General features: G+C 44.3%; 1 protein-coding gene and 1 long non-coding RNA gene across 7 annotated transcripts in view; one reads left to right on the forward strand and one right to left on the reverse strand.

Moving 5' to 3' along the window:
- Positions 1 to 14,093, reverse strand: part of IRF2 (interferon regulatory factor 2) — a 39,318-nt gene extending 25,225 nt beyond the window's left edge. For 2 of the 6 annotated variants that reach the window (XM_083458419.1, XM_083458421.1), the window contains exons 1-2: positions 13,241 to 14,092; positions 12,633 to 13,009 (exon numbers count right to left, since the gene is read on the reverse strand). The gene's annotated coding sequence lies outside the window, so the exon portion shown is untranslated. The other 4 variants (XM_083458418.1, XM_083458420.1, XM_083458422.1 and 1 more) reach the window with 3 other exon arrangements.
- On the forward strand, positions 11,448 to 12,804 carry LOC310657417. Its single transcript, XR_014501764.1, has 2 exons — positions 11,448 to 11,787; positions 12,609 to 12,804. It is a non-coding gene; the product is annotated as an uncharacterized lncRNA (long non-coding RNA).
- Positions 14,094 to 16,016: the final 1,923 nt, after the last annotated feature.

A 16,016-nucleotide genomic window follows, 5' to 3' on the forward strand; every position in this document is an offset into this window, starting at 1 on the left:
ACAAACAAAAGACGACTTCCATCCCACCAAAAAACCTACCAGATAATAAAGAAGAATTCTACATATGTGATGACCCCCCCAAGCTTCTTCCCATCAAATACCTCTCAAGAATTTCAGAGCTTTGCATGTATGCAATCTTTTCCACCAATGCTAATTCACAATCCTGCAGTGCAGTCACACCAACTAGCCAGGATCTGCTTAGGTTCAGCGGTGAGCAGATCAAAGTTGGAGCATGGAATAAAGGTTAGCTGATCTGTTCTAGGCAGATATGATGTTAAAAGGTAGGCGATATCCTCAGTTATGCTCTGAAATAAGAGATGACCCTTAAAAATCTAGCTCATCTTCAAGATATGCATACACATCCACATCCACCTTAGCTTAACCATGTATATTTTGTGACTGTAAATCACCTATATACTTAAGACATGTTCAATGTACAGGGAACTCCTGATTTGCCTAGGGGTTGTGTTCTGGGTCATCACGCATGGCAGCAGAGCACGCATAAGCCCACCGTGTTATGCCCCCTCCCCCTTTTCCAGCCACTGCCAGGTCGCCAAGAGGCACACATGCGTGGTCACGCGTAAACTGGACATGCATTTATCGGCCACTGCTTGTATTATAAAAGAAAGGTATGAACTTTGACCCAACTTCCTTAGTAAATTATATGGCTATCATCTGGCGCTTCCTGAATGTGCATTTAAGAAGGCATGGGAGGAAAAAATTAAGACTGGGTGGATGGTTTTAATTTAATTTGAGCCATAGAACCAAGAAAGAAAAACACAATCTTTTTGCCTTCGAAGCCTTCACAAAAATGACTCATCATTACTGACTCTGCATAGTGCAACCCTAATTTTCCCAGGAAATGTAGCTCCTCAGTTATTTCCATGCTTGTACAGGTTCTACCCATAAGTTACATGAGAAAAAACTTTGCTATTGGAGAGCCAAGGTAAAACAGTCCAGCCATCGCTGGGCCCAGCGCTTTTTTGTTTTCAGGGGGTACTCAAGGGTACACAGTACTGACACCTCTCTTTTGTTGTTGTTTAAAAGTGTGGCACTCAGTGCTTTTTTCTGGGGGGGACGCAGGGGTACACATACCCCTAAACATTTTGTGAATCTAAGTTTGGCCTCATTGAGGGGCAGTATTTCAATATGAGTAGGAAAATGAGAGTACCCCTAAACATTTTTTTTTAGAAAAAAAAAGCACTGGTGGCACTTACTGTAACAACTTCACGGTCCCCTAACCGATGAACTTTGTGCCTTCAAAGTGACATGTAAGAAAGATGGGCTAGTCCATAATAAACCACGTCTCTTGTGCATTATTGCCTGACCAGTACAGTCTATGAGGGAGGAGACTAAAAGCAACAGAATGCAAACCAGCAGTTGCCTATCTATCACCTAGACACTGCAGTGGGGAATCTGTGGTCCTCCAGATAGTGTTAGACTGAGCCTCAGTCAGGACGGTGAATGGTAAGGGATGATAAGAGCTGTAGTCAGGCAACATCTGGAGGGGCACACGTTCCGCTCCCTCATCTAACCCCTTTCTTATTGCTTCCAAAGGTAGCAAAAGGAATTTGTACTTGGAAGACATAAATGAACCCACCAAGAATACATCTAACGATGACTGAGAAAGTAGACAATAAGGTCATAGGCAGTTACTAGGAAACTTTAGCTAATCCTTCTCGTGAATGGCAGGCCATATTTCACATTAATTCTGTGACAAGATGCATGAAAGAAATGAGAGCTCCCTAAACCAAACAAATTACATTGCACCTATTACTGCATTTGTTAACTAGGGGCTGTGTCCCTGCTCCCTCTGCTCAGCAACCACTCAGCCCTTCCCTCATTAACCCCTTCCCACCTCATGTGACTACAGTGGTACCTCGGGTTACATACGCTTCAGGTTACGGACGATTCAGGTTACAGACTCTACTAACCCAGAAATAGTACCTCGGGTTAAGAACTTTGCTTCAGGATGAGAACAGAAAACGTGCTCCAGCGGCGCAGCGGCAGTGGGAGGCCCCATTAGCTAAAGTGGTGCTTCAAGAACAGTTTCAGGTTAAGAACGGACCTCCGGAACGAATTAAGTTCTTAACCCAAGGTACCACTGTACTAAGATGACTTTTCACCTTCCTAAGCCCATTTCTGAAGCCATGTTTCTCTTTTCTGCAGCCCCACTTGCACCCAAACCAACTCACAGTAACCTTCTGCATCTTCCTCCTCCCACAAACTGCAACTTCTAAGCACCCTGTGTCCCTACATCCTTGCTTTATTCAAACCTCAGCTGTTGTTTAAAGCTGCCTCTGTGTTCCTCCATCCCTGGTGCCGCTGTTCTAAAGCACCACTTCCCCCCTCTCAGTGTCTCCCCTTTCTCACTCCCATGCCAAGACCCTGTTGTTGTGCACCCTGCCTTCTCTTCTGCTCACTTCCCCAGCCCTGACTTCATGCAAATCCAGGATTGTGATGAGGCACTACAAATCCTTCAATGAAAAGAACTGTGTGATGACAGCCTTATGTTTATATGTATATAGGAGATAAGAGTGTTCCTTTCTTTTATGAACTCCTGGAAGGCCCTGGGGTATTGGGGAAATTTGGAAGCCAAAACTGCACAGAGGAAAAATTGCTGCTTACACTTACAACAGAATTAAATATTAATTCTTGTATTAGAAGTTTATATCGCAAAGGATACCTTTAATAGGTATCACTTAAATTATGTGTACTGAAAGCAGGAAGAATTAAAATAAATGGGCCCAATTCTGTAAAAGCACATGATGGTTTTCAGAGATTTATCTGGTAGCATATTCATTTTTTTCAGGAGACTGTCATACTGACTCTCTCACCTTCAACAAACAAAAGCAGTATTCAAGCCAGTCCAAAATTCAAAGCAACGCATTTGAATCTTGCAATTTGCAGTCATGGCAAAAGAGAAAACAAAACAAAACACTGATACTTTTATTGTTTATGGGCTCTTTTCTGATAGCTACATGTTACAAAACGATTTGTACTTGGGTTACAGAATGCACTCATATGTCAATTAGGAAAAGTATGCTAATATTTCAAGCACAGCTTCTCCCTTTAGAATACACAGAAGTTGAGGCTAAGAACAAATCGGTTCTTAAAAGACCATTTCATTAACCTCCTTTTAAGTGGTATTATAAAAGGACAGGGAGTATGTTTTCATTTCTGAGTAGAAATCAGAAAAAAGACACCAAATGTTTTAGTGTGGAACGTGCCTGAGCACAAGATTTCAAGTATCTGAGGTACAAGCGTCACAATCACAAGGTGTACTTGCTATTCATAGTAATCTTTGTTTTTGTAAAACTGTTCTTTGTAATCATGAGCAACGTCTATTTGCTCAGTGCAATAAAGGTATGTGATATTTGATTAAAGAGTTTGTTTTATTACCTGGGCGGGGTTGTTCTAGCTATTCATAAAAAACCTCTCCTATTTTGTAACCCTCCAGTTCTCAGCATGATTAACCCATGGCTTTGGGGTGCAGACATTCCCACCTACAGATCACCTGTGCCTAGACAGACAACTGGAAATAAAGATGATCTCTTTAGAAAGTGAAGTTCCCCACCCCTATCCCTCTCTTCACCTTTAAGGACTTGGAAATCTCCCAAGCACAAGACTTTCCAAATGGGGCATTTTGACATTTGCTTGTACTTGCTCATTTGTGCTTTGTTTCTGTCACTCAAGCCCTGCTGTAATGTTGAGTTGCAAAGGTGAACACTCTGAACCACATCCCAAAGGATAATGAAAACATTTTTTTGCAATTGCAAATAACAACAACAACAACAACATAATTAGCAGGAGATTACCATTACTTGGCTATTGCAAAAGCAGTGGCTGCCACTGTAGTACTGAACCCCTGGCTGTTTGTGCAAACTTTCTTATGGGTTTTATTTTCTGTTTCCCATGTGTGAATTACTTTTTTGTTGCTGGTTTTAGCTTTACATAAATGAAGCAGTAATACTCGGTCACATGTGCCAGGGGATATGTATGATATTCAGTGCCTTTAACTATTACAGAATGAGGCTATTCCCCCCCCCCCTTAAAGATGCTCAAAAATTTACACGCCACGCCACAAACCAGGTATGGGGAACCTTTTGTCCTCCAGATGTTGAACTACTATCCCCACCTGCCCCAGCAAGCAAGACCAAGGATTATGGAAATTGCAGTTTAGGAACATCAGGAAGGCCAAAGGTTTCCCGCACCTGCTATAAATGATTTAGTTTGGAGTTCTTGCACACATATAGTAACATATAGTCAATGTGCGATGTATTAATGTACCGGAGAGCTATGGCTTAATTTCTGTTGGAGCATGATTATACAGCTTCATCTACCAGTGCATCTGCCTGTAACACCAGGGTAATAGCCCCACAGTGTTCATACTAGTTACACATCATGATAACATAAGAACATAAGAGCCTGCTGGATCAGAGCAATGGCCCATCTCACAGTGTTGGAAATTAGTCGGGCACCAGGTGCCTTCTGCAACAGACAACTAGCCTTTTGCAAGGAAGCCTAGCCTCTCCATCTGGCTGGAAGGCATGGCTGCGATGCCTCACCAAGTCAGCTGGCACATGGAGTTATACTAGAGTAGGCTGCTTGTGATTAGAGACTGGTGATTTTCAGTATTACAATGGAGAACTTAACTGCGCAACTGTCACACATATGGCAAAGGGAAAAGTTCAGTCTCATACATTACAAAATTAATCCTTTTTGCAACCTGCCAAGGGGGATTTTGCCTGACAAGGTGTGCTGGACTTCCCCATGACTAAGCAGCTTGTCTATGAATGCAGCTTGTTCTACTGTTGCAAACATTTGATGTTTGGGTTTCATCAGCGGAGATTTCTGCATGGGCTGACTGTGTCACTTGGTGTTGAGTAGGCGTGTGACTGGTAGCCACACACTCTTTGAGATTTGTTGCCCTTAGACGTAATACCCACCCTTCTGAGTACTGTTAATCACAAATGTAGCATTCTGAGAAGGCAGAATGCCTTGCAATCTTCATTCCTTTAAAATGCCAATTCAACTTTATGAGACAGACCAGTCGTAACACCAACCCGATGGGTGAGAAAACAAAACAAAAGGAACTACTTGCTCCCCATTGTGATCTTAGAACCATACAAACATGTGAGTAAAACAATTTTTTAAACTAGGGGTGGCAAGCCCTGGAAAAGCTTCCCCGTGCAATTCTTTCTGCCCCACCAGGAAGCCACCAATTTTAGAACTGGCAGTAGAAAAAAGTAACGTACAGCAGACATAGGGCAGGGTCTTTTTCTATTCCCCCCCCCCCCATTTATTTATTAAACTTGTATACCGCCCTTCACCTGTAGATTTCAGGGCAGTTCTTTACCTAGCTCAGCACTCTGATGAGGATGCCAATTGCTCCCGTATTTGATGCACAGATATTTGTGGAGGGGCTATGTGTCCTATGTATGTGTAGACATGTCATAAATTTGGAAGTAGAATAAACTAAGTGTTTCTCAAAATCCCTGCCGCTGCCTCCACCTTCAAATATCACTTGAAAAATTACTGGGGTCTCAGTGGACCACTTAGTAAACTTTTTTCCCTTCTAAAAATCAAAGCACATGCCTAATTTATGTTTTAGTAACCACACCTTTACCTTTCTAATGCGATGGATGTGTCTGCTTTTGTGAGCAAAGCTCTGTGAAGTCACTCAGTCATCTCACTTTCAAGTTTGGTCACTGGAGTCATCGCTGTCACTGTCTTCATTATCTTTAGTACTGTTTATTTTAAGAGTTTTATAGGTTGGACAGTTGATTAAAATATATAAAAAAATATTTGCTCTTTATTTATATTATCAGTATATATGTTTTGTTTTGGCTCTTTGTTGATTTAAGAATCTTTGGCTTCTTATTTTTATAAACCACTTTTGGATATTTTATATAAAGAAAGTGGTCCATACACGATTAAATAAACTTCTTGGATTTCTTTCAACATTCTGTTTTCAACCACCAATTTGGTCGATGACTATCCTGCCTACTGCTCTGACAACTAGGCCTCATCTGCACTACGTGTTTAAGGCGGTCATCTGCATCTCTCTGCCTCGAGAAACAATGGAGTGTGCCTCTGAGGGTGAAGTCAAACTGCCGCACTGGCAGCACCCAAATGACATTCCTGGGGCGCAAGCCTGGGCAGTGTGTATGGAGGTCCTGGGCTACCCGGACAAGAAGACCTCCTCTCGGCCTCAGAGCAATACATTAGACACCAGCTTAGCTGCAGGAGTTTCCTCATCTGCACTATATGTTTAAGATGACATCATACCACTTTTAACAGTCATGGCTTTCCCCAAAGAACTGCAATTTGTTAAGGTTGCTGAGAGTTGTTAGGAACCCCCTATTCCTGTCACAGAGCTACAATTCTCAGAGTTCCCTGCGAAGAGAGACTGACTGCTAAACCACATTGGGTTTACTTCCTTGAGGGGAATAGGGGTCTCATCATAACTCTCAGCACTCTTAATAAAGATTTTTTGGGGTGGAAGCCATGACTGTTTAAAGTGGTATCATACCACTATACACACACACACACACACACACACACACACACACACACACACACTATCTTACTATTGCAATTTCATTGTCCTGCATGGGACAATGACAATAAAGATATATCTATCTATCTATGAAAATCACAGCTCCTAGGCCAGAATCTTGTTAGCCTATTTGATAATCCAGCCCTGGTTCAAAAGGCCTCCATTATCATAAAAAATAAAACACAGGTATAGCCAAGAACAGATATTCTTGACTGTACAACCTTTTCGCAGACCACAGAACAGAGTTCACAGACCACAGTTTGAGCATCTATCTCTGTATCTTTTTTTTTTTAACTTCATAATCTGAGATATATTTGCAAAGAAAAAGGTCAGTATGCAAATGATTGTACAAATAGTATTCTGTAGTCTGGCTGGGGACAGGCTTTGAACTTGCAGACTTCTTTTACATAAGTGGCGCATTTCATATGGCTACTCTTAAAATGTGGGGGGGGGGGACTTTCCAAAGTAGTTTGTGACATGGCATGGAAATCTAACGTTGATAAAAAAACACAAGTTTGTTTTTCTAAACCCACTGGCCATGTACAAAACCCTGGACACGCCACAAGTATCTTTTCAGCCGCCCAGTCTATTAGTTTTCCCTTTGCACAGAGATCACACATTCAGAATTGTATTGGCAGCCCTGTACCTCCTCGCCATTCATAAGCAGCATGGCAAAAGTGCCCTTAAACAGAAAACAAAACTCATAAGCAGCATTCAGCATTACAGCAGTAGGCAGTGTTTTAACAAATCATTGATGCTAAGAGTACCTTACTGTAAAGAACACCATGCTGAGAGCACATTTTGTTCTTGTTTAACACTGGAAGAATGACTCATGCTTATGAAGTAACAAACTCAGGCCGTGCTCCGGAAGGCACTTGTGCCAGTAAAGCAGAGCAGGCATCAATGCAGTTTGGAAGCTGCAATAGTTTCTAAAACTGCAGCCCAGCAGGCTAATAATGCACAATATACCCCAACAAGAGAAGTATTTCTGGATGGAATGAGGCTTCTGCAGCTGGAGACTTTTGAGAATCCGTGCTCTTCTGGGTAAACCCATTGTGACTAGAATCAAGACCCTCTATGGGTGGCAATCTTATGCACATCTACTTGAGAGTAAATGCTGCTAAATTAAACAAGTCCCTTCTCTGTCTACACCAGGGGTAGACAAACTAAGGCCCAGGGGCCAGATCCGGCCCAATCGCCTTCTCAATCCGGCCCTACTACATGCAAGTAACACAAAGCCGTTTCTAAAATCTGACCATAGTTCTACACGCAAGTGAAAACAACAGCCATAGTTTTTAATCTATATCCAACTCCACACTACTTTGTGGCACAAATGAGCCAAGTTTTCGAAGGGTGTCATGCAACACCCATATGTCCTAAAGGGAACTCTCAGTTTGGTGTGACTTTCAGATGCAGGTGTATCCTTCTGATTCTCCCTCACCATAAAAGCAGGGGTGACTAACCTGTGGCTCTCCAGATGTTGCTCTCCATCATCCCTGACCATTAATGGGCCATGTGGGTGAGGCTGATGGGAATTGGTTGGGAGTCCAACAACATCTGGAGGGCTGCAGGTTCCCCACTACTGCTTCCGAAAGTAGCAAATTACCTGAGATGTGACTATATGATCTATCTCCAGGAAGGAAGGGGTTTTTAACCAGGTGGCCAAAGAGATTGCATGTTAAAATAACATGCTTCTTTCTCCCCACAGAGCAGTGTCTGGTGGCACCTGATAAGGGGTCCGCACATTTTTGCTGGCTTCGGTAGCTGTCTACCAACTGTACTGTTTTTAATGGTGTTTTGTGTTTTATTGTACAGTACACCACACTGATATTTTACGAGATGGCAGCTAGAGCTTAGCAATGTCTAGTTTTCAACAAATTAATCAGGACTATTATTAAATTGAGATGGGATGGGGAGACACAATACATCCCTAAGTAATGCTCCTGAACATAGCCCATGCCGTTATTTTAAAATGGCCATTCTTCAGTACAAGCACAATTTCTGCCCCAAGAAATGTTGCGCCATTACCGGCGTCAGTGCTACAATATAGGAAGTGTAATTAACTGAAACTTGTCCCAGTGTCCACATTTATTTTGAGAATGTGGGAAGAGCCCTGTCCGACCAGGCCAAAGAGCCATCAGGTCCAGCATTCTCTTCCCCCAGTGGCCAACCAGACACCTACAAGAAAGCCACAGCAGAACAGTGTTACTGCACTGTTCTGAACAGCACCTGGGGCATCCTGACTGATACAGGTGGTAATGTATAGTAATCATGACTGGGAGCTATCAATGTGTCCTATCTTCCATGAACTTGCCCAATCCCACTTTAAAGCTATCTATGGTAGTGATCATCACGATATCTTGCGGTAGCGAATGTTTGCTCTGAATCTCCTACCATTCAGCATCACTGGATGACCTGGGTTTATTTTATAAACCTCTATCATGTCCCCTGTTACTCATCTTTTTTTCAAAACCAGAAAGAACCAAGCATTGTAAGCTTTCCTTAAGAGGGGAGTTCTGCTCTGCTTCCATGGTTGGAGGCAGTATGCTTCTGAATACAGTGGTACCTCTGGATGCCCCGTTCGCATCCTGAAGCGAATGCAAGATGCAACTGCACATCTGGTTTCGCCACTTCCGTGCATGCGCATGACGTCATTTTGAGCGTCTGCGCATGTGTGAGCGGCAAAACCTGGAAGTAACGTGTTCCGTTACTTCCAGGTCACCGCAGAGCGCAACCCGGAAATATTTAAGCTGAAGCGTATTCATCCCGAGGTATGACTGTACCATTTGCTGGAAAATACAGGAGGGGAGAGTGCTCTTAAGCTCAGGTTCCGCTTGCGGGGTTCCCATAGCCAACTTGTTGGCTGTAGTGAGAACAGGATGCTAGCCCAGATGTTCTTAGGAGTTGCTCCAGCCCCTTGATTGTTTTTGACTGCCCTTTTCTGGCTCAATATTGTGAGGTGAGATCAGAACTGCGGACAGTATGCTAAGTTTGGTCACACCAAAAGTCTGTAAATAGGCAATATAATATTGACTGTTCTATTTTCAAACAATTTCCAAAAAAGGAATTTGCCTTCTCCTCCAAAGCTGCAACACACATCATCAACATTTTCACCAACCTATGCATCACTGCTAGTTCACATTCAATCAGTGTATATGTGCAGTTTTTTTTACTCCAGTAAATGATCACTTCATACTAAACTGCATTTGCCATTTTAATACCCATTCCCCAGTTTGGAGAGATCCTTTCTGGGTTCCTCACAATTGCTTTTTGTCTTTTAATCCCCTGAATAATTTGAAGTCTTTAGCAAACTTGGCTACCTCACTACTCACCCTACCTCTAGTTAATTTGTGAACAAGTTAAAAAGTACTTGTCCCAAGACTTTGGCTATGTTTATATTTGCATACTAACTGAGCTGGTATGAATATCTGAATCTTAAGAGTTAATGATAGGCCCTTTTCCTATGTGATCGCTGGGATCCAAGAGAACCAGACTGAGATTTTCAAAAATGGTATTATTTCCTCAAATTAGGATTTCTAGACAGCCCAATGCAAAGTATGCCACTCTTTTGAAGGGAATTTGCTACAATTTAGGGACAGGGAAAATCAAACTTGGACCAAAACAAAGACTTAGAACACCAAAAATCCCCATGTTCCAAATAACCTTTAGACCAGGACTTCCTTACACTCAGTAAAAGTCAGTTGCACTTAAGTCCATTCGAAATTAATGGGGCTTAAGTTTGCTGTTTAAAAACTTGTTTCATTGATTTCAATGAGTGACTCTCACTGGAATTGAGTTGTTGTGTTCCTTACAATAATAGTAATTTATTATTTCTACCCCGCCCATTTGACTGCATTGCCCCAACCACTTTGGGTGGTTTCCAGCATATATAAAAACATAAGCCTTAAAAAGCTTCCCTATACAGGGCTGCCTTCAGGTGTCTTCAGAAGGTTATATAGTTACTCATCTACTTGCCATCTGATGGGAGGGCATTCCAAAGGTGGGTGGGTGCCACTACTGAGAAGCCCCCTCTCCTTACTTCTCACATAGCCTAGTCTTCATGCTGAGCAATTTTTGCAGACAAGGTACATTTTGATATCACAGGCATACAACATTGCAACATTCATAGCCAATATACTTTTATGCCCCTCACTTCAATGGCTCTTTTGTATTCAGTGTCATGATTCAGTGAAAAGTGGAAATGCAGGTTTACAGACTATCAAATTTTAATTCATGTAAAATTCTAATGGCTTCCTGAAGTGTGGAAACTACTGCTGACTTCTAGCTGTCTCCTTAGAGACAGTCACATACAAGACATGCACAGAACTCTGTGCACACTGGGTTTTCACAAAAGACCTGCTCTGCACTGTGTATGCCTGCTGCCTCTGCACATGAAAATTAACGGCTAAATCCCAGTGAGCAAAGGGGCTGCCATGCCACAATCTAAGGTTGTTAGAACAAATCATTTAAAAGTGGCAAAGAATACACTGGGGTGGTAATGGTTTTAGATTAATTAAACCAGAGTAAATCGAGCATGTGGCACCATGAATTTGCTAACTAGAGCTTCTGTTCTAAGGTACACTTTCCTAAGTAAGGTGAAGGTAAAGGGACCCCTGACCATTAGGTCCAGTCGTGACCGACTCTGGGGTTGCGGAGCTAATCTCGCTTTATTGGCCAAGGGAGCCGGCGTACAGCTTCCGGGTCATGTGGCCAGCATGACTAAGCTGCTTCTGGCGAACCAGAGCAGTGCATGGAAACGCCGTTTACCTTCCCGCAGGAGCGGTACCTACTTATCTGCTTGCACTTTGACGTGCTTTCGAACTGCTAGGTGGGCAGGAGCAGGGACTGAGCAACGGGAGCTCACCCCGCCGCGAGGATTCGAACCGCCGACCTTCTAATCGGCAAGCCCTACACTCTGTGGTTTAACCCACAGTGCCACCCGCATCCCCAAGTGCATTTACCTAAACACCAACAAAGGCGGCCATCATAGGCAGCTGTGACACTCTAGAACAGCCTTTCTCAACCTTGTGTCGTCAGATATTCCTGAACTCCAACTCCCATCATCCCTGACCACTGGCCATGCTGGCTGGGGGGTTGATGGCAGTTGCCGTTTAGCAGCACCTAGAGGCCCACAGATTCCCCAAACCCTGCCCTAGAATATTAACCATCCCTTGGCAAAAAACGTCGGGTTCCAACCTATTCGGTCTGACTTCAAGCAAAAACGGGTAAGGCTAGCGCGCGAAAGGGGGTATATCTGGTAGCCCTTGCGCCAGATAAGCCGAGCTTCCTGGAACAAAATGCACCTAGTCTCGCCTTTCTCCTCCCACGCCTCGAGCCGCAGAAGTATCCAGTGCCGCGTTCTACTGCCTCGAAGCCGGCTCCCCATTGGCCAAGCGGAGCAGCACGTCACGGCTTGACCCGGCCGCTGAGGCGGAGGAGAAAAGGAAGTGGCCGAGCCAGGCTTGTGTAACCAACAACCTACTTCGCGGGGGGGGGGGGTGTCACGCTTGTATTTGGGGGAGGCGGGGGCTGCCCCCCCCGCCGCCGCTGGCAGAGTGGCACCTCCAGGTGTGTCTCTCCCCCCCCCAGCGCCAGTTGCTAGTTAAGGGCGGGAAGTGGCCATTTCCTCCCTTTCTCTCCGGCTCCATCCCAAGGCCGCCTCCCTGCCTGGTTCTTCCTCTTACATACAGCCTCTCGGGGAGGGGCAGGGGAGAGTGGAGATGGCAGCCGCAAGGCCTCTGCGGGGAAAGCCAAAAAAAGAGCACACGGCGCCCTTCGGTACCAAGCACACGTTACGAAACAACCCAGCCCAATTCCCCCCTCCCCGACCTCATTTCACAGCACCGAGAGGGAAAGGAAAAGCATATAGGAAGCGGCAGCCGCAGGGCCCCGGGAACCGCCCGGCTCTCCTCTCTCGGCAAAGCGATTTCTACCAGAACGGGCCTTGCCCCGCCATGGCTGGGTTCAAAGTCCCCGAGGTGGGAAGAGAAATCCTTCTCCCGCCCGGCCCCCGGTTTTATGCACCGCTCCCCTTCGTGTATTGCAGGGTTGGGGGCCCTCGCTCGCTCACCTAGCTTCCACGCCCGCGAAGAGGCTGGTCAGCTGCCAGAAATAATATCCGCATGGCCAACGTATCCCGGGATCGAAAACAACAAGTGTCCACCAGCTCAGCAGCTCCATTAGCTTCTCTCGTCAACCTCCGCGGGAGTCAAAATAAAAGTTGCTTCCTCCGCGTCCCCCAAGCAAGGTGCTCCTGGGCTCGGTTCCGATTCTGTGCTCCTAAATCCAGATTATTTTCTCCCTTCCGCCCCGTCGCAATCGCTCCTCGCCTTTGTTTCTGCCGCTGCTATTTCTCGCCATCCGGCAACCCCCTAAGCAAACCGCCTGTTTCAGAGCCCCACAACCAGCGAGAGAAACGCGTCCTTCCAGCCGATCCCTTCCCAGCCTCTGCAAATCCAAAAGTGAAATTAAAAGCCCTGCATTCTCTTACCAGTAGCTGCACCTAAAATCATATGACCCGCAACGGCGCTGGCCTTTTATTTTTCTTTTCAATCGAGATCAATAGCAACATTTCTGGAAGCAAGCGTCTCAATCATGTGGGGGGCGGGGAGAGAAACGCCTAATCTGCAAAGGATTAATATTTGGGTTTTGGTTTTTGTTTAGAAAAAAATGCCTTACCAATAAGTTTGTTTCGCGTTATTTATGGCAGTTCCCTTCAAGGTTATCGCGGTTGCCAAGAGACGCAAAATGGAAAGGAAAACAGGCGGCTGCATAAATCGCGGGAGCAAAACTAAAAGTTATTCCATCCTCCTCTGCTTTTGGCGGAGATCAGCCCAGATCGAAAGCAAAACAAGGGGAGGAAGCCGCGAGGAGCTGAGTCTTGGAAATCCCCCCCTCCCTTCCTCCTCCTCCTGCTCCTCTTCCAGGCCTGTTTGTGCAGAGAGCGAGAGAAGGGGAGGTGGGGGCTGGAAGGAGAGAAAGGGGTGCGGAAGTTTGCCGCAGCCGTTCATTGGCAGGCTCCGCTGCTTTCATCAGTTCTCAGAAAAGTCGATTTCATTTTCACTTCCCTCCAGCAACAGCGACATCAGCCCACGGCGAGCGGGTGGAAAGTGGCTGGTGGGGGAGGGGGGAGGCGGAAATAGAGGTTTCGGTTCCTCGGTAAGGGAAACCAGGGCTTACAAGCAGCCACTGCTTCCCCTCCCCTCCTCCTCGTCTTCGCCTCCTTTTTCTGTGGTCGGGTGCTGTATCCTGGGGACGGAATGGCGCCCGAGCATCTTCCAGAGCCTTGTGCGAAGCGACCCAGGGGGACGGAGAGATGCTGGATCCGACCTTGAGCATTGCACGCCGTGCGTGCGTGCGTGCGGAACCGGCGGCCTCTGGCAGATCCGGGAGATTTGGCTTGTTTTGTTGCTAAAAAAAAAGAGCCAAGTTTCTAGTTGTCATTGTGAAACAAACAGTAACAGCCTAAGAGGCAGTGGCTGCTTATCTCAGCGAGGATTTGAGAAGTCAGGGCATACATGTATCATTTTCTTTTCTTTCTTCTGAATTTTTACTTATAAATGAGGTTGGGGAAATAACCAGGGGAATTGTTTTTTTAAGCAGCCAACCACTGTGAAACTCCTCCCTTTTCGAAAAGTCATTTCCTGTATAGTATGTGCTGTTGTTGAAAAAATCACAGGTCCAAATCCTTCTCTTGGGTGTAGAATTAGCTGCATGGTCCTGTTTAGGGAAGCTTTTAATGTTTGATGTATTACAGTATTTTAATATTTTTTGGGAAGTCGCCCAGAGTGACTGGGGAAGCCCAGCCAGATGGTCGGGGTATAAATAATAAATTATTATTATTATTATTATTATTATTATTATTATTATTATTATTATTATTTGGTTCCAGGCCCATGCCTTGTGTTTCTTTTGGTGGTGGTATCCTGCCTATGGAATGCAATACCCAGGGAGGCTTGCCTAGTATCTACTTTCTCGTCATTTTGATTCCTGGCAAAGAGCCATCTATTTTCCATGGCTTTTTAACATTTATTGAGTCTTTAATCCTCTTTTATTGATTATTGAGGGCATTATTGTTTTTACTACTTCATTGCTGTCATATTCCTTTTCATGGTTACTTATTAATACATAAATTCATAAATAACAATAATAACCTGCCCTGAAAATATTTATTGAAAGCCTGTGGAAAAAAGTGAAACAAACAAACATGTCTCAATATGGCTTAAAAGAATTAGAGAAATTATCTAGCCAACTTAATTATTAAATTAGTCTTCCTCGCCTACAAAACTTAAAACGTGTCTTTCAAAAGACTGGTGTCAGTCATAGAATAAAGCAGATACATCTCCCAAGTCAGCAGAACTTCCTGGCTGATGGTTTTTTGTTTGTTTTGTAGCCCACTCCTTTTCTGAGATGATTCAATGACATCGTGTATGATCTCTGGCAAAGATGAACTGGAATTCAGACATTAATGACTCATTAAGCTCATTGCCTCTGTCTTCGCTTCTTCTTTTTCAGATGTCACTTGTAACTTCCACCTTTTAATCTTTGTTCAAAACGCATACCAAAAGCAAAACTTTGTCTCACACACCAGAGAAAAGAAAAGTTATGGCAACCAGCATTGCAGCCTTTAAAGGTGGGGGGGATATTGCTGGACAAATACCAAAGTTAATTCCAGTCCACCTGTTGCCAGAATTCCCTTTTACATATACACATTGACACATATATTCCACTTTCAATTTATCGAGTTAGCTGAATTTAATAGAGGTGTTTGGAGTCATAGCTCAGTGGTGGAGTATCTCTAGGTACAGCTGGAAAATATCCTGCCTGAAACCCGGGAGAGGTGCTGCTGGTCAGTATTGCTAAATAGTACTGAGCTAGAAAGACCAATGGGCCTGACTCAGCATAAGACATCTTCCTGTGTTCCTAAATAAAGGGAAATTAGGGAATTAACCAGCTTTGGTTCATTTAGGGTGCCAGCTGAAGACACTTTTCCTGCCAGGCCCGATAGATGCTTGGCTATGTACTGAGTGATATACTAAATAGATGGAGATGGCTATATTTCAAATAATGTTATAGTTCTTATTCTTTATTGGGTTTTACATTACTGTGTCATGCCCTCTGATCATGTGTGATGAAGCGAGAGGGAATGCAAAATCCGTAAGTTAGAAATACACATTCAAAACAAACAACAAAACATGCAACTCACAGTTCAAAAACAACCTCTCCTGGATCTGAAGGTAAGAAGTAAAGCTGTGTGGTACCAGCATACCGATGACACTGCAACCCAAACCTCCAACTTCTGCCAGTGGTTTCATGTAGCTGTTAAAGAGCATAAGGGACAGTATTGAACCCTGGGATACACCAGACAGCAATAGCCATGAAGTGAAACAGTCCCAGTCCCCCAGTATCACCTTCTAGAAAGGCTTTTCTAGAACAGAAGGAACCACGACAGGAC

Source organism: Podarcis tiliguerta (assembly GCF_965153285.1).
Source record: "Podarcis tiliguerta genome assembly, chromosome: 9".
Taxonomy (NCBI): Eukaryota; Metazoa; Chordata; class Lepidosauria; order Squamata; family Lacertidae; genus Podarcis; species Podarcis tiliguerta.